The sequence below is a fragment of the Saccopteryx leptura genome, chromosome X (assembly GCF_036850995.1).
Source record: "Saccopteryx leptura isolate mSacLep1 chromosome X, mSacLep1_pri_phased_curated, whole genome shotgun sequence".
In the NCBI taxonomy this organism is placed as follows: Eukaryota; Metazoa; Chordata; class Mammalia; order Chiroptera; family Emballonuridae; genus Saccopteryx; species Saccopteryx leptura.
The window spans coordinates 135,920,340-135,928,050 of record NC_089516.1 but is presented as its reverse complement, the minus strand read 5'-3'; the positions used below and the strand labels follow the sequence as shown (position 1 = coordinate 135,928,050).

The 7,711-nt window shown below is 36.8% G+C and overlaps 1 protein-coding gene across 1 annotated transcript in view; it reads left to right on the top strand.

The window, feature by feature from the left end:
- The first annotated feature begins 288 nt into the window (after positions 1 to 288).
- Positions 289 to 7,711, top strand: part of FGF13 (fibroblast growth factor 13) — a 745,910-nt gene continuing 738,487 nt past the window's right edge. The window contains exon 1 of the mRNA XM_066357006.1: positions 289 to 501. The gene's annotated coding sequence lies outside the window, so the exon portion shown is untranslated. The remainder of the gene's footprint in view (positions 502 to 7,711) is intronic.

The following is a 7,711-nucleotide window of genomic DNA, read 5'->3' as shown; positions in this document are numbered from 1 at the left end:
GTGCCAAAGCACCAACAGTCACCAGTTCATTGCTTCAGGTCCCTGATTTGGTCCTTTCGACTTGACAGAGCCTTGGTCCAGTAAGATGATCTGACCACAGCTGGTCTCCTACACTTGGAACAAGTTGGAAGCAAGAGAACTTGGGTAAGGAATTTGGTTTCACTAAAAATAGCTGCAATGTAGACCCTGTGACTTACCACTCCTCAGAACAGTCTGATATGAATCATACGGGGTTCAGTGACCCCTGCAGTCACATTAGACCATTTGCTTTTCCTTCCTGAAGCCCTTGAAACCAGGAGGGGCTTAAGGAGTTGGGGGCACTTTGGCTCAGATGAAGACTCTTTCAAATCTCAGAAACACATGATGATGATATGACCAAGAAACTTCCTCGCTTCAGGAATGTGTGACTGCTGGCACTCATAACAGGTCTCTAAGATTTTGGCCTATGGTGAGATCTTGTTTTTTCCTCACCACCAGACCCATTTCACCTCCACTTTTAAGGTAAGTGAAGCCAAACTTTTTGGGGGAAATACTGCTAGATTTGTGATCCTCTTGGGTAATACTGGCCCATGTTTCCCTTGGTCTGGGGAAGGGAAGCAAATGTTAGAGCAGGTCATAACTTACAAATGAAAGTCTCGAAATCCATGCTCCTGATACACCGATCAAGCCATAGTAGTGTTTGGGATTATTTTCTTTCCTTATACCCTCCTCCCCCAAAGCCATGGTATCAGCTAGTAGGAAAGTACCTCAAGTGATAAATTTAACCCTTGCTCACCTTCTCTGCCTAGAGTTGCCTTATTCTATGTACCTCATCCTTTCTGTTCTGTTATTAACTTTGAAAATTTGAATTTCACTCAGGGCATTGGTTATCTATGTTTGTCTTTTCTGTTGTACAGCAACAGAGTAGTACAGAGCTGCTTAGAGCAGGGATTCTTATAGTTTGGGCAGTCCCTGAAAAAGAGGGAAGCCAACCCAGGTGCACAAAGATTTGTTTGTATTTAATTTCTTTCTTGAAATACTGCTGCCAGGACTCATCTCTGTTTTCTAATCTTTTTATAACAATGGGCCTTCCAGAAGGAGTTGGAATTAAAGGGAAGCTGGAAAGTTCTGGGTCTGAGGTTAGCCTTCTGAGAGAAAAAGAGGCTTCCTTGGTTGTTGGAAGATTAAACGCTAAAAATTTCTAGCTTAAAGTTGGCTATTTAGTCTTGCACTACGCAAACTACTATGCCAATATTTCAACTTGACAAACCAAGTTGTTTTCATGTAAACGAAAAGACATTTCAGTAACATACACATTTACTTGAAATGAAAAGGACAATCTTAAAATATTACATGCTTGGAGGAAACAAATCTTAAGATTCAGAATCATCTGTGACTGCTTTTTTTTCTCTTTCATGGACTATTGAAAGACATTTGAAAGTTATAATCTCGCTTCACTTTTTTTTCCTTTATCCCATTTTCAAAGTAGATGACTGTCCAAGTAACATACATTTAAAAATTTAATCCTACAAGAAAAATATTGGAAGTTGTGTGGTCTACCTTTTATTTGAATTGGAGCATGAGTTGGAATGATTAATCATCATGTTTATACCTAGATTGTTGCCTCAACTTGCCCTGTGACCTCAAAATGAATACATATTGGATATTTTCATTTTGTAGCCATGACTATTGGCATCACATCCTACTATCACTGTATCCTTTTTGATATTACTTTAAGGTTCACTGATGTTACTGCAAATCTAGATGAAACTAGCATATTTTCAATTAATTTCTTCATGTTGCATTTGTGAAACCCTATCACATTATTGGCCTTACCACCCAAATGTGTTTTATAGAGAGTTATCACAGGGTTTTGCTTTTTTTTTTAACAGAGATAGAGTGAGAGTCAGAGAGAGAGGGATAGATAGGGACAGACAGACAGGAATGCAGAGAAATGAGAAGCATCAATCATCAGTTTTTTGTTGTGGCACGTTAGTTGTTCATTGATTGCTTTCTCATATGTGCCTTGACTGTGGGGCTACAGCAGACCGAGTAACCCCTTACTCAAGCCAGCGACCTTGGGTCCAAGCTTGTGAGCTTTGCTCAAACCAGATGAACCTGCACTCAAGCTGGCGACCTCAGGGTCTCGAACCTGGGTCCTCTGCATCCCAGTACAATGCTCTATCCACTGCGCCACTGCCCAGTCAGGCAGTTATCCGGAGTTTTACATTCAAATTGGGTATGCATTTTATTGAAACACTCTAGAGAAAGTGATTTGCTAGAAGTAGCCTCTAATATTACACCTGCTTATACTTTAAACAAATGAATTCACTAATGAAATCTCTATGAACAAAAACAACTTTTCAGGAATGCATTTGTTAGTACAGTAATGATTTGCTAACTCCATTTCATAAACCAATGTCAGGCTGGCTATCCAAGAATTATCTGAAAAGATTATTTTAAAATACAGTATTTGGGTCACATCCCGGAAATTCAAATTTAAAATGTCTGGGAATGGAGCCTCAGAACCCGAACTTTTGCAAGCAATACTGATAATTCACATGCATGGCCAGATTTCAGAAACACTGTGAAAGTCACAGCCCTCCTGTTGTTGTTTTGTTTGTGTCAAATCTCTCAAGTGAATTAAGTCCAAATTTATTTACTTGGCACTCCCCAGGTCCTGCATGATTTAGCCCTAACCAGAGTTTCCCATCTTATTTCTTATTTGTCTTCACCACCACCACCCACAGTCAAATTGAATTAGCTGGATTTTTAATTTTGCTTTCATACCTGGGAACTTTGCTAACACTATTGGCTTTAACTCCTGCATCTTTACTCACTTTCCTACACACCCAAATCTGCTCCATTTCTCATGGTGTGTATTGTAGTGTGCATGAATTGGAGGTATCTTTAAAAACCAAATTTTTGGACTCACTTCTGGGGATTCTGATACAGTAGATCTGGTGTTCCTGATCTCCTCAGAGGATCTGATGCTGACCACACTTTTAGAAACCACATCTAGCTCAAATGTCATCGGCTTATAAAACCATTTCTCAAAGTGTTCATGCTTCCCCACTCTAATTCCCATAATGTTTGGCATTAGCTCTGAAATTTAACACTTCACCCTTTACCTTTTATTTGAATTATTCCTATACATCATCATTTTTTTTCACTCACCAAACATTCATTTAGTACCTAATTTAGAAGGCATTTTTTTTCCTTCAAGAACCTAAATTTTTTTTTTCTGACAGGGGGGTCTCTGTCCATTTCTCTCTGTAAACACCTTGGGCATGAGTTTGGAGTGGATCAGTGGGCATGGCAAAGTTTAAATCCCTCTGCAATATATAAGGCTTTATTTTCCCTAAAAAATGTATATGTGAGACAGGTTCCTTCTTTCTCCATGACCACAATCTGAGATTTATGCACAGGAGTAGAACCTGAGAAGTCTTCTGTGGTTTAGCAGTTATGGATCGCAGTGATGACTGGATTCCAAGGAGTCTCATGGCTTAAGTAGAATGGAAATCATCTGAAAAAAATGTTTTTGGTGGGAGAGAGACAGACAGACAGGTAGACAGGGACAGACAGGAAGGGAAAGAGATGAGAAGCATCAACTCATAGTTGCAGCACCTTAGTTGTTCATTGATAACTCTCTCATATGTGCCTTGATCAGGGGGCTCTAGCCAAGCCAGTGACCCCTTGCTCAAGTCAGCAACCTTTGAGCTCAAGCCAGCAATCATGGGAACATGTCTATGATCCCATGCTCAAGCTGTCAAACCCGCATTCAAGCTGGTGAGCCGTGCTCAAGCCCCAGACCTGGGGGTTTCAAATCTGGGTCCTCGGCATTGCAGGTCAAAGCCCTATGCACTGCACCACTGACCTGTCAGCATCTGGCATTTGTAAATACAGTTGTTCTAACATAAGGGAAGGATGAGCACAGTACCAGAGGTCAGATGAGGTACAGGATACATTGAGTGATGGAGATTTACCAGCTCTTCCCTTGGGACAAACTTCCCTTCTTTGCCTGACTTGGTACAGTAAATGCAATCACCCAGGAACTATCTGTGACTGAAATGTGGTGGTTCTTTAGATATTTTTTTAACATTTTGTTTATTTATTTATTTATTTATTTATTTATTTTTAATAATTTTATTTTTTAATGGGATGACATCAATAAATCAGGATACATATATTCAAAGATAACAAGTCCAGGTTATCTTGTCGTTCAATTATGTTGCATACCCATCACCAAAAGTCAGATTGTCCTCTGTCATCTTCTATCTTGTTTTCTTTGTGCCCCTCCCCCTCCCCCTTTCCCTCTCCCATTCCCCCCCCCCCCGTAACCACCACAATCTTATCAATGTCTCTTAGTTTCACTTTTATGTCCCACATACGTATGGAATAATGCAGTTCCTGTTTTTTTCTGATTTACTTATTTCGCTTCGTATCATGTTATCAAGATCCAACCATTTTTGCTGTAAATGTTCCGATGTCATCATTTCTTATGGCTGAGTAGTATTCCATAGTGTATATGTGCCACATCTTCTTTATCCAGTCATCTATTGACGGGCTTTTTGGTTGTTTCCATGTCCTGGCCACTGTGAACAATGCTGCAATAAACATGGGGCTGCATGTGTCTTTATGTATCAATGTTTCTGAGTTTTTGGGGTATATACCCAGTAGAGGGATTGCTGGGTCATAAGGTAGTTCTATTTTCAGTTTTTTGAGGAACCACCATACTTTCTTCCATAATGGTTGTACTACTTTACATTCCCACCAACAGTGTATGAGGGTTCCTTTTTCTCCACAGCCTCTCCAACATTTGCTATTACCTGTCTTGTTGATAATAGCTAATCTAACAGGGGTGAGGTGGTATATCATTGTAGTTTTTATTTGCATTTCTCTAATAACTAATGAAGCTGAGCATCTTTTCATATATCTGTTGGCCATTTGTATCTCTTCCTGGGAGAAGTGTCTGTTCATGTCCTCTTCCCATTTTTTTATTGGATTGTTTGTTTGTTGTTGAGTTTTATGAGTTCTTTGTAAATTTTGGATATTAGGCCCTTATCTGAGCTGTTGTTTGAAAATATCATTTCCCATTTAGTTGGATTTCTGTTTATTTTGTTATCAGTTTTTCTTGCTGAGGAAAAACTTCTTAGGCTGATGTAGTTCCATTCATTAATTTTTGCCTTCACTTCTCTTGCCATTGGAGTCAAATTCATAAAATGCTCTTTAAAACTCAGGTACCTGTCTTTTTGATAACAGCCAATCTAACAGGTGTGAGGTGGTGTCTCATTGTAGCTTTAATTTCGGTTTCTCTAATAACTAGTGGAAATGAACATCTTTTCATATTTCTATTGGCCATTTATATGTATTTTTGAGAGAAGTGTCTGTTCAGGTCCTCTCCCCATTTTTTAATTTTATTAAATGTTGCCACATTGCTTTGTAGAACAGCATGTAGTAAATGCACAATTTCACCAACAATGTATAGGTGTATTCCTCTTTCTGCAATTGCATCAACTATTTATCTAACTGTTATTTTAAAATTTTTAACTGTACGATTGGTTGAAAGTTTTGACTCATTGTTATTTAACTTGTGTTTTTCTGGTTACTCAGGAGATGGTGTGTGTGTCATTTGAAAAATTTGTTGGTCTTTTGGATTTGCTTTCTGTAGATTGTTGTTTTTTTAAATATATTCTTTGCCTATTTTTTTGAATGGGATATTTTTCTTGTCAATTTGTAAGAGATCCTTGCATATTATGTCTATAAATTCCTCATTTGCTCTTTGTGTGCAGCTATGTTTTCAATTTCTTGTTGTATTGATTTTAGTTATTGTACTTTGTGTCAAAATTTTGAAAAATTGTATACAGTCAAACTTCTTTTATAACTCCTCAGTTTTAAATATTGTTGAAAAGTGTCTCCCTACTCCTAGGTTGTGCATGTAGTTCCCTAGATTTCTTTTTGCAAGACTATTACTGTTTTTAAATGTAGTATGTCTTTAATTAGACATTTGATTGATTTTGGTATAAAATAGAAGTCCAAATATATATTTTTTGAAATTAATAGTCAGTTGCATCCATATTGTTTATTAACAATCCATCCTTTTCCCACTGAAATGAAGTACTACCTTTGCCATATATTAAATAATTATATAGGATTTAATTCTTCAGTCTATGCTTTACTTCTCTGACCTACTTGCCTGTTACTTTTATGATATGAGCATGTTTTGACTTAATTATGGTGACTTTAGGGTGTTTTTTGATATTTGGTTGAGATATTTGTCATTATTCTTATTTTTCATGGCTATACTAAATGTTTTATTCTTCCATATAAGTATTAAGATAATGTCTATAAATAAATCCCCTCCTTTTTTCTTGAAAAATCATCTTGAGAATTTAAATTGGAATTAAACAATAATATTGATTTTAGTAAAATTGAATTTTCTAATATAAAGTTCTATGATTCTGTCAATCATTTTTTTTTAGATTTTTTTTTTGTTTTTTTCGGTAAGCTATTGCAATTTTCTTCATAATGGTCTAATGTTTTTTAGGTAAATTTAATCCTGTGCATTATGTAGGTTTTTTTTCATTATTGTAAATATAATTTTCCCATTTTCATTTCTTCGTGTTGATTACTTGAATAGAGAAACACTATTACTTTTGTATAGTAACCTTGTATTTCATTATCATACAAAATTCTCTAAATAAATCTCACCAATTTTACTAGATGTTTTGTTTGTCTAGCTGTACAAATGTATCATTAGCAAATCAAAGAAATAGATGACTTTTCTGATGTTTATATTAGTTCTTTCTTCCTTTATTTATTTTCTTTTCTTTTTTTTATAAGCTAGAATCTACAAAGCAGTGTTGAATAATAAGGATAAGCACCATTCTTGTCTACATTTTTTATATTGAATTTTATTGGTGTAACAGTGGTTAATAAGAATATAGCTTTCAAGTACCTAATTCTACAATATATTTCTGTACACTGCATTGTTTATTCACTCCCCAAAGTCAACTCTTGATCCATCACCATTTATCCCCCTTTTGTATAATTGTGAATTTGATTTGAACAGGTCAATATTTTGCTCTTTGGGATCATATTTGAAATCTGTTTCTGGTTCAGTGGATAGAACATTGGCCCAGCATATGGATGTCCTAGGTTAGATTCCTGCTTAAGGCATACAAGAGAAGCAATCATCTGCTTCTCTCTCCTTCCCTCTCCCTTTTCCCTCCATCTTCTCCTCCTGCAACCAGTGGCTCAATTGGTTTGAGTGTAGGCCCCAGGCACTGAGGATGGCTTAGTTGGTCTGAGCATCAGCCACGGGTACTAAAAATAGCTTGATTCGAGCATTGGACCCTCACAGGTGTTGCTGGTAGATCCTCGTCAGAGTGCATGCGAGAGTCTGTCAGTCTGTTTTACTATCTTTCCTCCTCTCACTTAAAAAATGAAAGAAAGAAAGAAAAAAATAAGAAAGAAAGAAAGAAAGAAAGAAAGAAAGAAAGAAAGAGAGGGAAAGAAGGAAAGAGGGAGAGAGAGAGAGGGAGGGAGGGAGGGGAAAGGAAGGAAGGAAGGAAGGAAGGAAGGAAGGAAGGAAGGAAGGGAGGGAGGAAGGGAGAAAGGAAGGAAAGGAGAGAGAAAGAGAGAAAGGAAGAAAGAAAGAAATTTTCTTATAATCTTATTTAATTTAGAAATGTATTAGAAATAAATTTGAATTTTATCAGTCAATTTTAAG